This window comes from Centroberyx affinis, unplaced genomic scaffold (genome assembly GCF_046629955.1).
Source record: "Centroberyx affinis isolate AG114_WGS23_722 - 3 ecotype Tasmania unplaced genomic scaffold, CSIRO-AGI_Caff_v1 ptg000868l_1, whole genome shotgun sequence".
In the NCBI taxonomy this organism is placed as follows: domain Eukaryota; kingdom Metazoa; phylum Chordata; class Actinopteri; order Beryciformes; family Berycidae; genus Centroberyx; species Centroberyx affinis.
Window position 1 is genome coordinate 39,293 of NW_027279462.1, and position 17,623 is coordinate 56,915.

Here is a 17,623-nt window from a genome sequence, read left to right on the forward strand (position 1 = left end):
GATGTAGGTAATTGGTGGAGGTAATAATAAGTGAATAAAGTGATTCACTCCCCTGCTTACCTGACTTTACCCAGCCCAACAGCATTTACAGTTAATCAGTCCTTAAACTCTCTTTTGTTAGGTCCCCTAGTTTGAGTTGGTTTTCTCAAACCTGTCCACTATAAACCCTGACAGTGAATGACCTAAGGGCTATCAGCTTATATAGCCAAATGTGGAGAGTCACCCCTATTTCAACTTGACCTCTGGCCATGCAGTTATACAAAGTATACAAAGTACAGTAAGAACATCTAAAAAACGTACTACACCATACTTCAGTAAACTACTTCACCCTATTTCGTCAGTCAAGCCCTTCCAAAGCTCTGCTGATGCTCTGAAGTAAAGTTTGGTCTAGGTTTTGAATCCTAAACACAGGATGATTTTTTAACCTTTATATCCCAGAGCTCAGAAGTTATAAATTAGAAAAACCACCTCACATCTTATGAGAGAGCCGAGGAGGGCTGCTGCGTGAACCACAAGTCACTAACACTTCCTGGCAGATGTTGCAGACAACACACAGAGAAACATTTGTCAAAATGTGTTAGTTGTGAGTTATGATGTGCATGTGCAGGATTTGCAGAAGTATGTTTGCATAAGGCTGGAGGCCTGCTCATGCAGCTTGCAAGAGATAAGGAGCCATTTTGTGGTAGGCTCACATAAAAATGAGGGCACCTTCAGGGAGAGGCAGGCGGGTAGTGGGCTCCAGTAGGTCGTCCTCAAACAGCTCTGATAATTCGGTCCTCTTTCACCAGAAGCACTGGTTGTGTTGGATGGAGCCTGGGCCAGGTCCACACATTCAAACCAAAATTATATGGACCTTCGAGCCAATCACAGTGCTTAAAAAGGCGAACCCCACCCAACCGGGAAGCAGTGCCACGTACTCATCAAATAACCGGCACAGTTTAGTCTGAGCCATGGAGCTGACAGGTTGTGTTGTGAAGTCACCAGCAAGGATGGTTGGTGTCCGGCCGATTGTGGTGGGCCGGTCTGGACAAAAGTCCAGGTCCATCCCATCGTCTCAATGTGCTGCTCCTTTCACTCTCTGCAGTTCCCACTGTCACATCACCTCACCTGAAGTGACTGCTTGCTACAGTCATTGAGCTTGCTTTATTTGGTGGTATGTAGGGTCTTGTCTGTGGTGCTGAAGTTGCATTAGATGTCTGTTTAATGATTTTTTTAGTCATGCTCTGTAATGTAGTCTTCATTCAGGCCTTTGAAAATTTATGGTGGAAACAATGATTTTTAGCATGACGTCTTTGATGTGAGTTGCAATTCAATTTGATACAGTATAGCTCTGTGTGTAAAGCCTAAAATTGCATTTGTAGGCTCAAGTCAATCTGAGGTGTAAAGTAATTTGTTAGACAGCACATTGTCTTACATTTGTCTGCAGTATGTGCGTTGAGCCTGTACTGTTTAAGTTAATGTAAATCTATGATCTTTATTGGCATAGTAAATTTCTTTTTTTGATCAATATGTTTATTGATTTTTCTTTTTAACAGAAAATGTATAAGTAAGTAAATGAAAAACAACATCAGCATAAAACAAAAGTCAATAATCACATTAAAAAAAAAAATAATAATTTGCAAGAAAAAAAAATAATAATAATAATAAAGTCAACTAAAATAAATAGAATATAAGAGATAAATAAATAATAATAGTAAAAAAAAACTCTCTCTCCACCACCCCACCTAAACACAAAGCATAATAAGTTACCCAGAATTCCCCTCATTAGCCAGTATTACACCCACATCACTTCCCCTAACAAATTTTTTTCGAAAGTATTGTGTTTACCCTTCAGCATATAAGTTATCTTTTCCATTGCAAGGCAAGACGACATTTCCCTGAGCCATTGGCCAATGCTAGAGGCCTGTTCACGCTTTTCCAGACGAGAGCTATCAGGCGCTTTGCTTGCAATAAGCACATATCTATAAGTGCCTGTACATTGTTCTTTAGGTAAGGAATGGATGGATATAACCCCAGGATATACACTTTGGGATGGAGAGGTAGATTTACTGACACTATTTGGGATATCATATGGGATACCTCCTTCCAGAAGTCTTTAATTTTTTCACAGTCCCACAGACAATGAAACAGAGTCCCTTTAGAGTGATTGCACTTATAGCACATATCTGAATTCATACTATTAAACTTATTTAACTTAACAGGGGTTACATATGTTCGCATTAACCAATTGTATTGTAATAGTTTTAGCCGAGTGTTCACAGTCTGTGTCTGAGCTTTGGTGCAAATGCTACTCCACTCGTCCAGTGGTATATCCTCCTGGGTATCTTCCCTCCAAGAATTCAGTTTGTACACAGATGATTCAGTTGAGGCAGACATTAGCATATTGTAAAGAGCTGAAATTCTGCCCTTATCATTACAATGGGTTGAGATCTTATTTTCTAAAGTAGACAGAGGAGGTTCTAATAGATTTTGGTTATGAGCAGCTGTGAGGAAGCTCCTTAGCTGTAAATATTTTAAAAAAAAAGTGATTTTTAGGAATATCATATTTCACTACAAGTTCTTCAAATGTCATAAAAATCTTATCTTTATACAAATCTAGAACTTTCTTTAAACCCTTGCTGGCCCAGAGTTGGAAACCTGGATCAGTTCTCCCCGGAATGAAACTCTGGTTTCCCCATATAGGGCTAAAACATGACAAACAATGTGTTTCACCCAGAAATTTCCGTACCTCATACCAAACATTAATTGTGTTAAAAACAAAGGGATTCTTTGTGTGTTTTCTTAGATTCTTAATATCAGCTGAGTAAATATAAAGGTTGAGGGGTAATTTGGGTACAACTGAGGACTTTTCAATCTCCATCCACGCAGGGAGAGAATCGGAAGTAAAGTAGTACATAGCAGTGCGAAGTTGAACTGCCCAGTAATACCACTGGATATTAGGTAAGTGGAGCACCCCTCTGTCATATGGCAAGTATAGTATGGACAAACGAACTCTGGGACGTCTATTATTCCAAATAAAAGTAGAAAACATCTCATTAAGTTTTTTAAAAACGGATGGTGGCGGTGGCAAGGGAATATTCTGAAATAGATACAGCAGTTTAGGGAGGACATTCATTTTCAGAATGTTAATCCGGCCAATTAGAGATATCGGAATAGATGACCATCTATCTATTAATTTTGTTATTGAGTCTACGATGGGGTCATAATTAGTTGAGACTATGCGGTCAATCTCTGGTACAATGCGAATGCCAAGATATGTAAAGCATTCAGTTGAATTAAAAAAAGAAGTCAGAGGTGTGGGTCTATGTCTTTCATCCTCCTTTAGCATCATAATTGAGGATTTTGCATTATTTATTTTATAGCCCGAAAACACCCCAAAATCTTTGATTAGATCCATAAGTGCGGGAATGGAATTGCGCAAATCTGAAAGAAACAAAATTATATCGTCCGCATAAAGGGCAATCCGATGGTCTATCTGATCTATTCCGATACCTGAAATTTTGTGGTGTGACCTAAGAGCTATAGCTAGAGGCTCGATGGCAAGGGTAAACAGAAGGGGAGAAAGAGGGCAGCCCTGACGAGAACCTCTGTGAATGCCAAAAGGTTTAGATACCGTATTATTCGTAAGAATCTCTGCAGTAGGGTTTGTATATAGTATGTTTATCCACTTACAAAAGCTCTCGCCGCCTCCAAAACGAGTTAACACTTCAAAGAGGTAGGGCCACTCAACCCTGTCGAAGGCCTTCTCCGCATCCAATGATAGGATTGCAGTGTCAGGCGACCCCTTTCTAGAATGTAGAATATTTAGCACTCTCCTGACGCTATGAAATCCTTGACGACCTTGAATAAAGCCATTTTGGTCACTACCCACCACATCCGGGAGGAGACCCTCCAACCTCCTCGCAAGTGATTTACAAAGAACCTTAGTATCAGAATTCAAAAGTGAAATAGCACGATAAGAATCACACTTGCTACACGGCTTATCAGGTTTTAGAAGCAGAGTGATCGGGGCTCCTCTCAGAGAAGGGGGCAGAAGACCATTTTTGTAAGATTCCAGGAACATTTCCAGGAGGGGAGTGCAAAGTTTATTCTTAAACCTCTTGCAGATGTCAATGGACAGCCCGTCAGGGCCAGAGGACCTCCCCCCCCTCATATTATCGATTGCATCAGAAATGTCCTCCACACTCAAATCAGCATTAAGAATGTTCTTAGATTCTTCTGAAAAATTGGGGAACTTCAGGGTATCTAAAAAGCTAGCCTGAGAATCAGTTTCATGAGGATACTCTGATGCATATAATTTCTTATAAAAATATTTAAAAGTATTATTTATCTCCCGAGGGTCTACTATCACATCTCCCCCTGCATCCTGAATTGAATTAATTGTTTTTTCAGCTTGGTGCTGTTTGATTCGCCAGGCCAACAGTTTCCCAGCTTTTTCACCCTGGTCATAATATGATTGATTTAGTCTCAATAAGCTTGCTGCAGCTCTACCAGCGGAGATTTCGTTATATTGAGCCCTAAGTAGGAATAATTCCTTGTGCGCACCTGACGAATTACTGAGGAAAATTTCTCTCTCCAGAGTTTTGATTTTAGTTTCAAGTAATGTCATTTTTTGGCGTGTATTTTTTGACTTGGAGCTGGTGAAACTTATAATTTGACCCCTTATGAAAGCTTTAAAGGCTTCCCATCTAATACAAGCTGAAGTCTGAGTTGTATTAATTGAAAAGTATAGGTCAATTTGCTGTCCAATATATTCTATAAAACTTGTATCTTGCAGCCATTTGGGTTGAAAGTGCCACTTTGGTGATTCCCCTACTAGTTTAATGTCAGAATATATAAGAGATACTGGAGCATGGTCAGAGATGACAATGTTGTTATAAAAACAATCTTCAATTTTAGAGCGTAAAGCTGCTGAAATCAAAAAATAGTTGATTCGGGAGTAAGTCAAGTGAGTGCTAGAGTAGCAGGAATATTCCACGTCATCTGGTTTCATTTCTCTCCAAATCTCTATTAAATTTAGATCCTCCATAAAATGCTGTATGGTTTTCCTAGATTGGGTATGGGATAGTAAATTTCACTTTTTTGCGTGTCAAGTGGACGGAGGGGTAAATGAGTAAATTTTTTGGCAAACACTTGCTAAGAAATAGTCCACCATAAAGTTGTAGAATTGATGTTAGATTCGTCTTCATGGAACCTTGTGTGGGCATTCATAGGTAAGTAATTTAAAAAACAAGGTGAAAATGCTTGGTATAGCATAGCACTAGCTTAATGATATAATAGGCTAGCTTAAATAGTAGGACATTGCAACCCACTAAGAACTGCATTACATTACCATATATTTTGATAATTGCATACATATAATGTGAATACATAATTCTAAGAAAAATCTGTTTTTATAGTTATATATTTTTATATTGGGCTTAGGCTGCTGGAGGGCAGCACTATTCCACTATTGTTACTAAAAAGAATATTGCTGTTTGTTATGCAAGAAAAGGACATTTAAGTTTCATTGTCTTATAGACGAGGTCTTAAAAGATTTAGCCTTTGAGTTTTACTTTAAGAGAATGTTTACTTGCCTTATTTCTTACCCAGTAAGCTCCTAAACAAAGGGGGAAATATGTTGTGTTTTACAGTTAATACTACGGTACTACTTAAATTTACTATTTACTTCACCAATAGAGGTCGCTGTTGTCTGCATTATAACATGATGTGCCATGCTGTTCCTAGCTTGTTGCTTCAAGGAAGTTATAAAGGTAGGGTGAACCTGTTACTCCTGTGTGTACTTTGTGTGGATACCTTACTACTGATTACAACACACCTTAGTATGAGTTTGAGTATGAGTATGAGTTACTAAACTCACTGTAGTTTAGCCAGCCATTGTTTAACTGTTAGCAAAGTGAATGAATTACACCTTACATTATATTCCTACCTGGACTGATTATTGTAAACCTCTATTGTATGTGAAACTTCATGTTCAATTCTGGCCACTTTGTCAATTGTTACAGCGATCCAGGCAGGCTGCTCCAAAGTTAGGTGACAACAAACTAAGCTCAGCTGGCTGCTGAACCAGCAGGCAGTGGTAGAGGAAGACAGTTTTCTGAATAGCCACTAGAGGGCAAAATCAGACAAAATGGGCAGGCCAGGAGGCGAATAGAGTAAACTCTTTCATATTGGGGAGCTAGAGAATAATCTCTTTCATATCCCTCATCCTACCTCTGGGGTACCCGCAGACCCCAGAGATATACTTTTTGTCATATCCCACAGGTGCTTTATTCTATCATTCCAACTTTTCATGACTTTGTCAATCAATTTGTTCCTAATAAAGGTAAAGGTGGGGGCTGCACTAGATAACTGTAGACGCTAGGTAGCAGCAGAGTGCTTGAATTCTGTTGACAGAATTTTACTATATACCCCCTTTGACCACAATGTGGTCAGCAACGGCAGAGCGGCGCTGTCCGTATTTCCGCTGGTTGACTCCACAGGAAGTGGAGCTGTAGAACTGGCTGAGGCTGAATCCGAATACGGTATTCGGAAAAGCACAAATAGTCGTTTTTTACGAATATTTATTTCGTACAAATATTTAAAAAAAATATTTGTTTTTGGGGAGAAAAAACATGTCAAATAACAGCGCGCAGGTCGGGACTCGTAGCGTAGCTACAGCGCTGTCTCCGTCTCTCTCTTCTGTTTCGCTCTACTGTCTATGTGTGATAAATGTATACTTTGGCTGAGTGGTCCGCGCAGTCGTCCACGGTCTGGGAAATGAGGCTTCAAGACCCGCTGTGGGAATACTCCTTGGCTAAATAGTTTATTGAAGAACACTTATTTTAACACTTTAATATCCTAAAATTAGAAGTGTAATAAAAACAAAAACAGGATTGTTACGCCTATTTCCACTTTTATTCGAATTCGAGTCCAGTGCGGGACTGTGCTTGTCTACACAGCGCAGGTTACATGTAAATTTGGGCACAGCCGTAATTTAGAGTCTATTAAAATTATTGGAAAGCATTTCTTGATCATATTCCAGAAACGACATTTAATCTGATTTATTGACATTTAATTGAAAGAAATGGTTGAAAACTTGGGAGTGATACACTTGAGTTTAATCTGTTATCTGTCTCCACTCTGTGTGTGTTAAACTGTGAGCATTCAAGATCTGTTGCAGACAGCCTGTTTCTAGCCATCATGTAATTGTGATACAAATGTGTACAAGAGAGATTAATTTACATGAAACATTATCATTCTCTCTTGGACATTTATATCACAATGTACAGGCAGGAACGGCCATCAGGTGCATTGTGATACAAGCGTCCAAGAGAGGTTAATTTACATGAAACATTATCATCACCATCAGGCCATGAACGACCTCCATTTATTTCCTTAGCATATTGATGGTGGACAATTCCACAGAGGGTCACATTGATTTTGGAGGTCCGTCATCAACGCTAATTGTTTTGCTAAAAGCACGGTATGTGAGAAATCTTTCTTCCTTACGTCAGCATCGCTGCTGTCCACAAACACGTGCTGACTGGCACACAGCTGGCATCACCTGCGGGCCAGACAAACTGTAGATTCAAGCCAAAGCAGCCACTGTATTACGCACAGCCATTACCATGGTAGGAAACTTTCTTGCAATTCCCAATTCAAAACATCTTACTATGTAGACTGTTTCAGAATCCCTTTCAGTTTTATTTTTACAGAATGTTACATCATCTAAATAATACTGAAAGTGAAACAAAGACCTGAGGAAATTCACACCCTTTTCCAGCGGAAATACGGACAGCGCCACTCTGCCGTTGCTGACCACACTGTGGTGTGGTGGGTGAGAGACATGTGAGAGACAGAGAGACTGCATCTGTGCTGCTCACATGTGCCACCTGGTGGTTGTTGGTGCGCACTGCAACTACTCCTGGATAAATAATTTTAGACTCTTCACTGCCGCCGCGACATCACCGCAGCAGTGACGCGGTAATCAGGTCAATTGAAACGAGTGACATCTGTATCATCGTTTTCTGTTTCTGTTTTAATTAGTGCTTTTTAAAAATACCAATGTATTGGGGTCCTGGGGGACCCCGGTCAAAAGCACCCAATTCCACCTATGCAGTTTTAATAGATGGAACTATTTATTGAGTTCATGTTTGCCATGGGTCCTAATTTAAAGTATCACACACTATCAATGGGGGTAGGGGCACTCTGTCAGTCATTTTGAAGGAGACAGACACAGATGCAGCAGACACAGATTTCCTCATGTGCTCTGTGACCCTAAACACTGCTGATGTTGCTGCCATCGCTGCCTTCATCATCTGGATGGGGAACTTCCCAGATTGGAAGTTTTCAGAACATGGCCGACATCACCAGATCTACCTGAAACAGCTGGGGCATGCCCTGGTCATGCCACACATGAAGAGGAGAGCTGATACTGCCACGCTCCAAGCCCCAATCCAAGTAGCAATGACCATCATGAGAGTGAGGAAAACTCCACCTGCTGCTGTGGACGTCCAACACTCGGCAGGAAAATCTACTAAATCTAATAAATTACATTTATTCAACCTTTATTTTGAGGTCTCTATCTACTTGGTATTGAAAGACAAAGTGGTGAAGTTTGAATGATTGAATGAATGAAGATGAATGTTTTTACTGTTGTTATTGCAATTGTTATTATTAATGAGAAATTGGCCAAACTAGATAGCTTGGCTGAAGGCCTACAGTAACCAACAGCTCATCACGTCACATCTGTTGTTTGTTTAGCACCTGAGCCACAAAACATCTTAAAGGATTAAAAAATAATATGATAAAAAATTATATTGGTGGTTGTAAAAAGCAATTGTTTGATGTGGCATCTTGTTTTGCATGACAAACTGTTCATTTATGCTTTCTTTTTCTTTTTTTTATTATTTATTTATCTGGTCAATTTCATCAGATAGTCTTTTTAAAAGTTACTAGAAATGACTGTTGCAAATTTTCATCCTGGGGGAGCATGCCCCGGACCTCCTTAGCCAAGTCTGTCCCCCCCCCATGGCCAACTGCTTCCTACGCCCATGGTTGCTAGGCCTCTGGCTGCTAACAATGATTCCGAATAGGGTTTGTCAAAATATCTCCAAAAAAGCCATTTGTAGGCTCCACAGGGGAGTTTTTATGTAAATGGAAAAGTTTTAGAGTAAATGGAAAAGTACATCATTCAAAATTAGCTGTGGTTCCTTGACACAATTCTGCCATTAATGAATGTAATGTAATAATGAAATCATTTTTCAGAGGTTTTGATTTCAGACAGCTGCTAATGCTCATAGTTTCATAGTCATTTGATTGCTTATCATATATCCCAGAGATTCATATAATTTATTAATATTGGTTGTACCAGTTTACTAAATACTATTATGCAATTACTGTATTCAGTGAAGCTCATCTTGGGCTTTTTACCTCACCTGCAGTTGTACTTTTTTTTTTTATTAGCCTATGTATACATATTTCTTGATTGTTATCTGTTTTTAATATATGCAAATAAACTCAACTAAACTAAACTATAGCCTTCAGGAACAATTGTGCCAATATTGGTTAAAATGGATTTTTACAAGATAATAAACATCCTTCTAAGTTGTCTGGTGTAGGCTATAGGCTTCTTATTTAAGTTATATATTATATATAAATCTGCCATTTCACTGGTTGCTTATTCTGAAACTGAGCCAGCTGGCCTGAAATGGCCTTATTCTATAGTGGACCTACCATACTTCCTGCATGTTTTTTCGTTTAAGTTATGAAATAACTTAAGCAGGAAATACAGTGCACAATATCATATAATATAATATAATATAATATAACACAATTCAATATAATGCAATATATAATCGTTTTTATAGTAGTGTAATTATTATTTTGCTATGTTTTGCTTTTTTTTTTGTAATCTGACACATTTTACACTTTTATTTTGAAGGCAAAGTGGATCACTTCCAGTCTATAAAGTGGCAACTTGAGAAAAAGAGGCATAAAGAATGTATTTACATGCTTTGGCAACATTGTTCATCCAACATTGTATGTATTGTATGTGTGTAGTTATTAAACATATAGAAGGAATCGTTTTAAATACTGACAAGGTAACTATGGAAGATAAACTAATAATGTACTGTATGTTGAGAGTATGAAAATAAAGAAATACTACTGAATAAAAACAAAATCATAAAAAAACCTCTTTCATCCAGTGTGTAGTAATGACAATAACAAACACTAGATGGAAGCCTTCCCTTATTCTCCCATTGCTTGGTACCTACCTAGACCAGTGGTTCTCAACGTGGGGTCCAGGGAACCACCAGGGAGGGTTCCAGCAAATTGATCTTCACCATTATTTAGTTTACAAGAAGTTAACACAATTAGATAATGTAGAAGAATGACTGTTTTGATCATAGTTTCTCTGTTATCTCTCTACCTACAATACAGATAGTCATAGAATTCTGGACAAAATCATATCTAATAATAAAAATTGTATCAGATTTGGGTCTGAGAGACAAAATCTCTTCAAAATCTACCCTAATATGTACTAAATTAGGGGTCCTTGATATGAAAAAGGTTGAGAATCACTAACCTAGACCACTGTTATTACATCCCCGCAATGAGAGTTTCAGGGATATTATGGATTCACCCCACCCGCCACTGCGTCCGCCGCAGATCCTTCGTGTGAACGCGATAACTTGAACAGTTTTTATAAGAATCTTTTCAAATTTGGCATGGAAATTAATGACCCCTAGAGGAAGAACTGATTTGATTTTGATATGTTCATGATTATAATCGGCCTGATGGTGGCGCTATAATCAAAAGTCAAAATTAAAAAGTTTAAACAGCTGTATCTCCCACACCATTTGTCCGATTTACATGAAACTCGGTACACATGTCCACCTAACCGTACTCTACATTTGCCATAAGGACCCTCAAGGTCCGCCTGGAAAATTTTTGAGATATTTTGCATTATTTGAAACACACATTTTTAACATCTCCTCCTACACCGTTTGACCGATTACCACCAAAATCGGTCAGTAGCATCTATGGTCCTACGCAAATTTTGTCTATAGATTGTTGATATCTGCTGTAGTTTTGAAGATACTCTTAAAGTTGTGAAGGAGGAGTGGCCTATAAGCTAAATTGTTATAACTTTGTGAGTCCAATCATCATGAAACTTGGACAGTGTGTTCACATATAATGAATGAATGAACATGTGTGCAAAGCCATTCAAATATTGACCAATAGGGGGCACCACAAAGGCCAGAAAACTGTATCTCCTAATCCAATAGGTGAAATTGCACGAAATTTGCTACACATGCTCTAGGACCATGTCCTAGTCAAAATCTGACGTTTGGTCATCATTAGTGAAAGTGGGCGTGGCCTATGACATTTTGGCTTACAACTCAAACAGAATTTCACCAATTGCTATGAAACTGGGTAATCATGTTCCAACCTTTATGTGGAACATGCACACCAATTTCCATACAGATAAGACCAGATTTTGCCATACAGCAGCATTTTGAGTGTACGGCTAGACACAGCAAAGTCAATACCAAGTTTGATATTGACACCTTTTAACTTGCTATTACATTGTTCAGTATCAGAACTTGATAGCTTGGGGCCTGATGGCTCAACAGCCTAATATGATATGAAAACTGACAGTAATCCTAATGCAAACTTCCACGTTTCAGTTCTGGCTGCTGCACTGGCATGAACCCAGCCATCCACCCTAGTGGCTATATTTAATTAGTTAAATTTATTATTGAGCGTTAAGAAATAGTTAAGGTACATATCCTTTATTATTGGGGAATGAATTGAATGGCTTTTTATTACATTTGACTTAATGGGGCCTTCGAGGATTGGGGAATTTCGGGGCTATACCCTTGCTGTCCGCCCCTGACAGCATCCTAGTTATTATGATTATGGTTGTTGTTGTTATCATTATTCATTTATCGAGCAAGTGTGACCCGCCTTAATGGGATGACTGACAGGTGGACGCCTGTGACAATGTTAATGCAGTCCTCTCGAAATGCATTTGCAATTGTATTTTGCCAGGGAATCAGCGCAGTGTCGAGTGTATTAAATGGCAAAGACAAGAGGCGCTGTTTCGCTTTTTACATTTGGATAACCGTTTGCATTTTGCCACCTTTACAGCATAATATTGTCTTTGATAATGAAATGTAAAACACTCTATTAGAGAGTACAAAACCATATAAGGTAAATGACATATCAATTATAATTTTGACAACATTATTGCATAATCACATGAAACATATCTATACAGTTCGGGAAATACATTTTAATTTTCCAATTTGCATCATCCTTTGAATTAAGCTAAAAAATAAAGCATGCAAATCTCTGTTTAAATGAAATGTCAATACTAGCATAGGAAATGTGAAATGCAAATGAGAATTATTGAATTTGAATTTGAATTTTGAGCCAAAAACGGCGCATACAAGTGATACATTTAAATTCAAATGTAGGATTACATGGCCATTTTACATATTACATTTCCATTTGAATTATGCATGCGATATGCTTCCATAGAAATCAGTTTGTATTGATGGAAATGTCACTGCATGTGTGGAAGGAAGGGAGCTGTCTGTGGTGCTGAACAGTCATTGGTGAAGAGTAACACCTCTAATAACTTTGACAAGAGAGATATCAGGCATCAGAACATGTGTTGCCAAAAAAAATAGAGCTGATTTCCACTTTCTGTAGCTCATTATTTGTATTTTATTTATTTTTTTATTCAACAGGGACAGTGGACATTAAAAACTTGCAAGAATATTTCCCCTGTGGCAAGATGCAAAAGGCACTTACTGTAGGTTAGGCTACAGTACAACTACATCTAAAGCAGTGGTTCTCAAACTGGGGGTCGGGACCATCCACAGGGTCACAAGATTATTTTAGGATTTAACATTTTTGCTTTTTCTTGTGAAATATTGAAATAGTTTTCAGCCTCTTGGCCTCCTTTGAAATAACCTTTAAAGGGAAAATCACTATTTGGCTGAACTGTTCACCACTCTGCATACAGTATGCTTGCCTTTACAGCTGCGTCACCAGAAGGCATTGCTTCATTTTAAGGGGTTGTGGATCAAAAAGGTTGAGAACAACTGACAACTCATCTTTCACTATAGGGTGTGTGAGATGCCCTTTCCTCCCCATTCAGGCTGCCATGCTAATCCTCCCCGGTGATTCCCCAGCAGACAGGTTTCAGCCAAGGCCCTGATCACAGCGTAGGGGTCGCAGTTGGCAGCGGGACGTCTGTCCTCCAGGTACCCACGGCCCTTCCGGCTGACGTGGCCAGGTATGCGGACGCTAACGTTGCGTTGGGCGTGGCTGCAGAGAAGTCAAAGAAGCTGGAGGTACAGCGCCGACTGGTGAGGCGTGTGTGGTTGTCCTTGCCGCCGTGCGGGTCGTACACACGCAGGTGCTGAGAGTGACGCTTGCTCAGCCTTCGGATGGCCTCCTCAATGTACCTGTGGTTTCCCAGGGAATAGACTGGATTTAGGCAGTGGTGGAAGAAGTACTCTGATCCTTTACTTAAGTAAAGTACCAACACAGCAATGTAAAAATACTCCATTACAAGTAAAAGTCCAGCATGAAAAAATCCTACTTAAGTAAAAGTACATAAGTATTAGCAGTAAAATGTAGTTAAAGTATTAAAGTAAAAGTAGTGGTTTGGTCCCTCTGACTGATATTTTATTATATATGACATCATTAGATTATTAATACTGAAGCATCAGTGTGTTACTGTTGTAGCTGCTGGAGGTGGAGCTAGTTTGAACTACTTTATATACAGTTAGCTAGTTTAGTCCAGTGGTTCCCAACCTAGGGGTCGGGCCCCTCCAAAGGGTCACCAGCTAAATCTGAGGGTCGTGAGATGATTAATGGGAGAGGAAAGAAGAAAAGACAAAGTTCTGATACACAAATCTGTTTTCAGTTTTTGGACTTTTTCTCTAATCTTTGATTTTTGCTGAAATATTGGATCATTTGAACATTTACTGAAATGAACCATGTGAGGTTTAGAGGGAAAAATCACTATTTGGTGGAGCTGTTAACAACTCATAGACATCTGAAATGTGACCCGACTACACACTGCTTTTTGTAAGATGTCAAAAGCCAAAAAGGTTGGAAACCACTGGTTTCATCTTTAACAATGTGTTGTATTTTAAAAGCTTGTTATATTATCCATTGTGTCAAATCTCCATCTGAAAAGTAACTAAAGCTGTCAAATAAATGTAGTGGAGTAGAAAGTACAATATTTCCCTCTGAAATGTAGTGGAGTGGAAGTATAAAGTAGCATCAAATGGAAATACTCAAGTAAAGTACAAGTATCTCAAAATTGTACTTAAGTACAGTACTTGAGTAAATGTACTTAGTTACTTTCCACCACTGGGATTTAGGCAGTTATTTTTTAAGTGGATCAGGAGGAGTGTGTGATATGTGAATTTGGACTGTTTTTGAGGGTTTTGTGTGTGTGTGGGTGTGTTCCTGTACTTCTTTCCTTGTGAGAATCAGTTTGAGTCCTCAAAACTTTAGCTGGAGGACATTTTGGACAGTCCTCAGTCAAGGGCTAGTTTAGAGTTAGGACTTGGGTTTAGGGTTAAGGTTTGAATTAAGATTAGGTTTCAATTAGGGTTACGTAAGGGTTAATATGTAGTGAAGAGTGGTTAGGGCTAGGGGCTAAGGAATGAATGTAGTCAATGGAAGGACCTCACCTCAAGTAGGCCGATAGGAAGACAAACGGGTTAGTGTGTGTGTGTGTGTGTGTGTGTGTGTGTGTGTACATGTGTCAGCCATCAGGCCGTACTTACTGAAGTCCCCCTTCGCTCCTCATCTCCTCGGTGCTGAAGTTGGCATGACAGCCTGTCGTGCCATGGGCAACAACTCCAAAGTCTTCACACACACGCTGCAGAATATAGCGTGCCACCCACAGATGGTCCCCTATTTCAATCCCCTCACACGGGCCGACCTGGAACTCCCACTAAACAGGTAAAGACATCGGTCACAGAGAGCAGAGACAGTAGAAATCAGGTGATTATCTAGACTTGTTTGGTCCTGTGTTTAAGTCCCTGACCTGCTCCAACCCACACAAACACACATTCACTTTGGCACTTGATTAGGCCCCATTCACATTCTGTGAACTCAAACCCATAAGTATTTGCATGTTCTTTTCCATTCAGGTTTGGAAGTTAACGTCCTCTAGGCACCAAATCAGTAAATCATATCTCATTAGACATTGTCCATACCAGCGAGGGCTTTCCCTCTGGATTGGTGCCACAGATCTTCACACCAGCGTAGAGGCAGGCGTTGCAGTGACTGGTACATATGTCCCTGCCATACATCCTCTTAGTTGGCTCGCTGCAATACCCTGGGGGCAAAACCACCAGAAAAAACAGTTTGCAATGTGAAAAACATCCTAAGAATTTGCAATTTCCTACTGTGAATATCAAAAAAGAAATTTGAAGTAACATAAAACAAATGACATATTTTTCTCATATCACTCTCAGTCCAAAACCCACACATAGGTTTATCATCAGACCCTGAGTTGCTGAGGATTGCTGTGGAGGCCAAAGGAGGCGCTGCCCGTCCAAACCAAACAGTCTGTATTCCTGCTCCAGTCCAAACCAGGGATGAAACTGTCTCACCTGCTCCATGACTTTAGCACACTGTGAACGCTGATTAGTTTCTGTGTGCAAAAAGAAATTCAGCACAACATCACACTCTGGGCCCAAATAACCAGAGAAAATATTACAGACAATGCAAACGATACAAAGGCCATGAATATCATAAGGAAGATCAAGAAAAGACAAAGAAAGGGCCACAGTGTATCAAGCAAGACATACAACCAAGAACCATCCATGTTATATACAATATATAACACCCTTTTATATGAAATTCAGCTACATGGTTGCAAGACAATTTATTTAGACAATCTGACAGTAAAGTACTTTCTAAACTACTTACTATTTTTCAAAGGGAGCACATCTTTGTTTCTGGGTGAGCCATTTGGACTTGATTTATTGGTTAATAGACAAACCATACAAACCATTTTCATATGAAAATAATGGGTAACTAAGATGGGGATAAACAGATACATTTTCTAGCACTCTTCCCAAAAGTAATTGCCAAATCTGGAGTACATAAAACAAACCTGTAGAACAATTCTGACTAAAACCCCTATAGCATCCTGAAACTACTTCTATGTCCTGCAGCTCAAAGTGTATTGGCAGACATAGTTAAAAGCTGTAATATGTTACCCGTGGGCACGCAGTTGCTGTCAAGCACTTCACACAGCACCAGTTTATTAGGGTCGAGGTTGAAAGGGTCTCGAAACATTCTGACCGGGACCAAAAGGACTTCGTTCACTCTCCCGTCTCTCAACCAGGAAGCGTCCCACTCTGGGATATCTATCAGGGGTGCACATTGTCAAAAGAAATGGTCACATGAAACAGGCAGATATATATAATTCATACACAGTACGATACAATGGTACAAATGAACAAAACCACCTTCCCAATTTAAGCATTTTAAAAATGAATAGGTGCAGGAGCTATATGATTTGTTGTACTGGCATGGAGAGCCCAATCTGCTTTACCTTTAACTCCACTTGGTTCTGTGTCCAGAATCTTGGTTTTGCATTGTAGGTATTCTCCAGTAATATCAATCCAAATGTAAGTCACCAGGCACACGGAGCCTTTGGCAAGAGACAGATAGTGTTGCCTGGCTGCCTTGTTAAAACCGGGTCTTTCTGATAGAACAGACATGATGGTAGGGGTGTAACAATTCACCGATTCACATCGATGACCGATCTAAATATTTAAGATACGGCTACATCGATTCAAACAGCTTGTATCTGTCAAAAGTTGAGAGCAAATCGCGACTGAATCGATGCGGGCTACTGAATTAATTTAGTTTCGCACGGTGTGTTTCTCTCTCTTCCTATCTAGGCTTGTGTGTCTCTGCCTGCTGCCTGTCAGCAAAACACATAATGCACAATTCAATACTCTTAAATTAAGCAGGGAGGCGGCTTCTCCCCTCCCTGATGCCTGTCAGTCTGTGAGCAGGGAGGCGGCTCCTCCCCTCCCTCCTGTCTGTCAGTCTGTGAGCAGGGAGGCAGCTCCTCCCCTCCCTCCTGTCTGTCAGTCTGTGAGCAGGGAGGCAGCTCCTCTCCTCCCTCGCTCAGGCAGAGAGAAACTTTTTCCCTCGTTGTCAAACGGAGAACGCAAAATATCTGAGAATGTCAAACAACAGAGAAAAACAACTATATGATGCACCACCAAACGTCTATAAACCCCAAGTGTGCCCACTTAAATAAGAAAAGCCACTGGACAACAGTGTGGCAGTATGCAGAAGCTGCTGAGCAGCCTGCGACACACAGACCGCTACAAATCCTGTGACACACCAAACACCACAGATCTGCTGTTGGAGAAAGTGTCGCCTACCTGCTTCACTCTTCACCTGCAGGTAGTTCCAGTGATATTAGCGCCATTATCATAACAGAGACTTATTTAAAAAATGTGGAGTGGCATATTGTTTGCAATGGAATTACAAATTACCACAGGTGGTTCTAAAATAGCCCACTCCCTTGCCTAGAAAAGCTCAGAGTTCTTTTTTTTTTTTTTTTTTTTTT

At 39.7% G+C, this 17,623-nt stretch overlaps 1 pseudogene; it reads right to left on the reverse strand.

The window, feature by feature from the left end:
• Positions 1-12,552: 12,552 nt before the first annotated feature.
• LOC139645473 (glutamine synthetase-like) lies at positions 12,553-17,003 on the reverse strand (annotated as a pseudogene).
• Between the last annotated feature and the right edge of the window lie 620 nt (positions 17,004-17,623).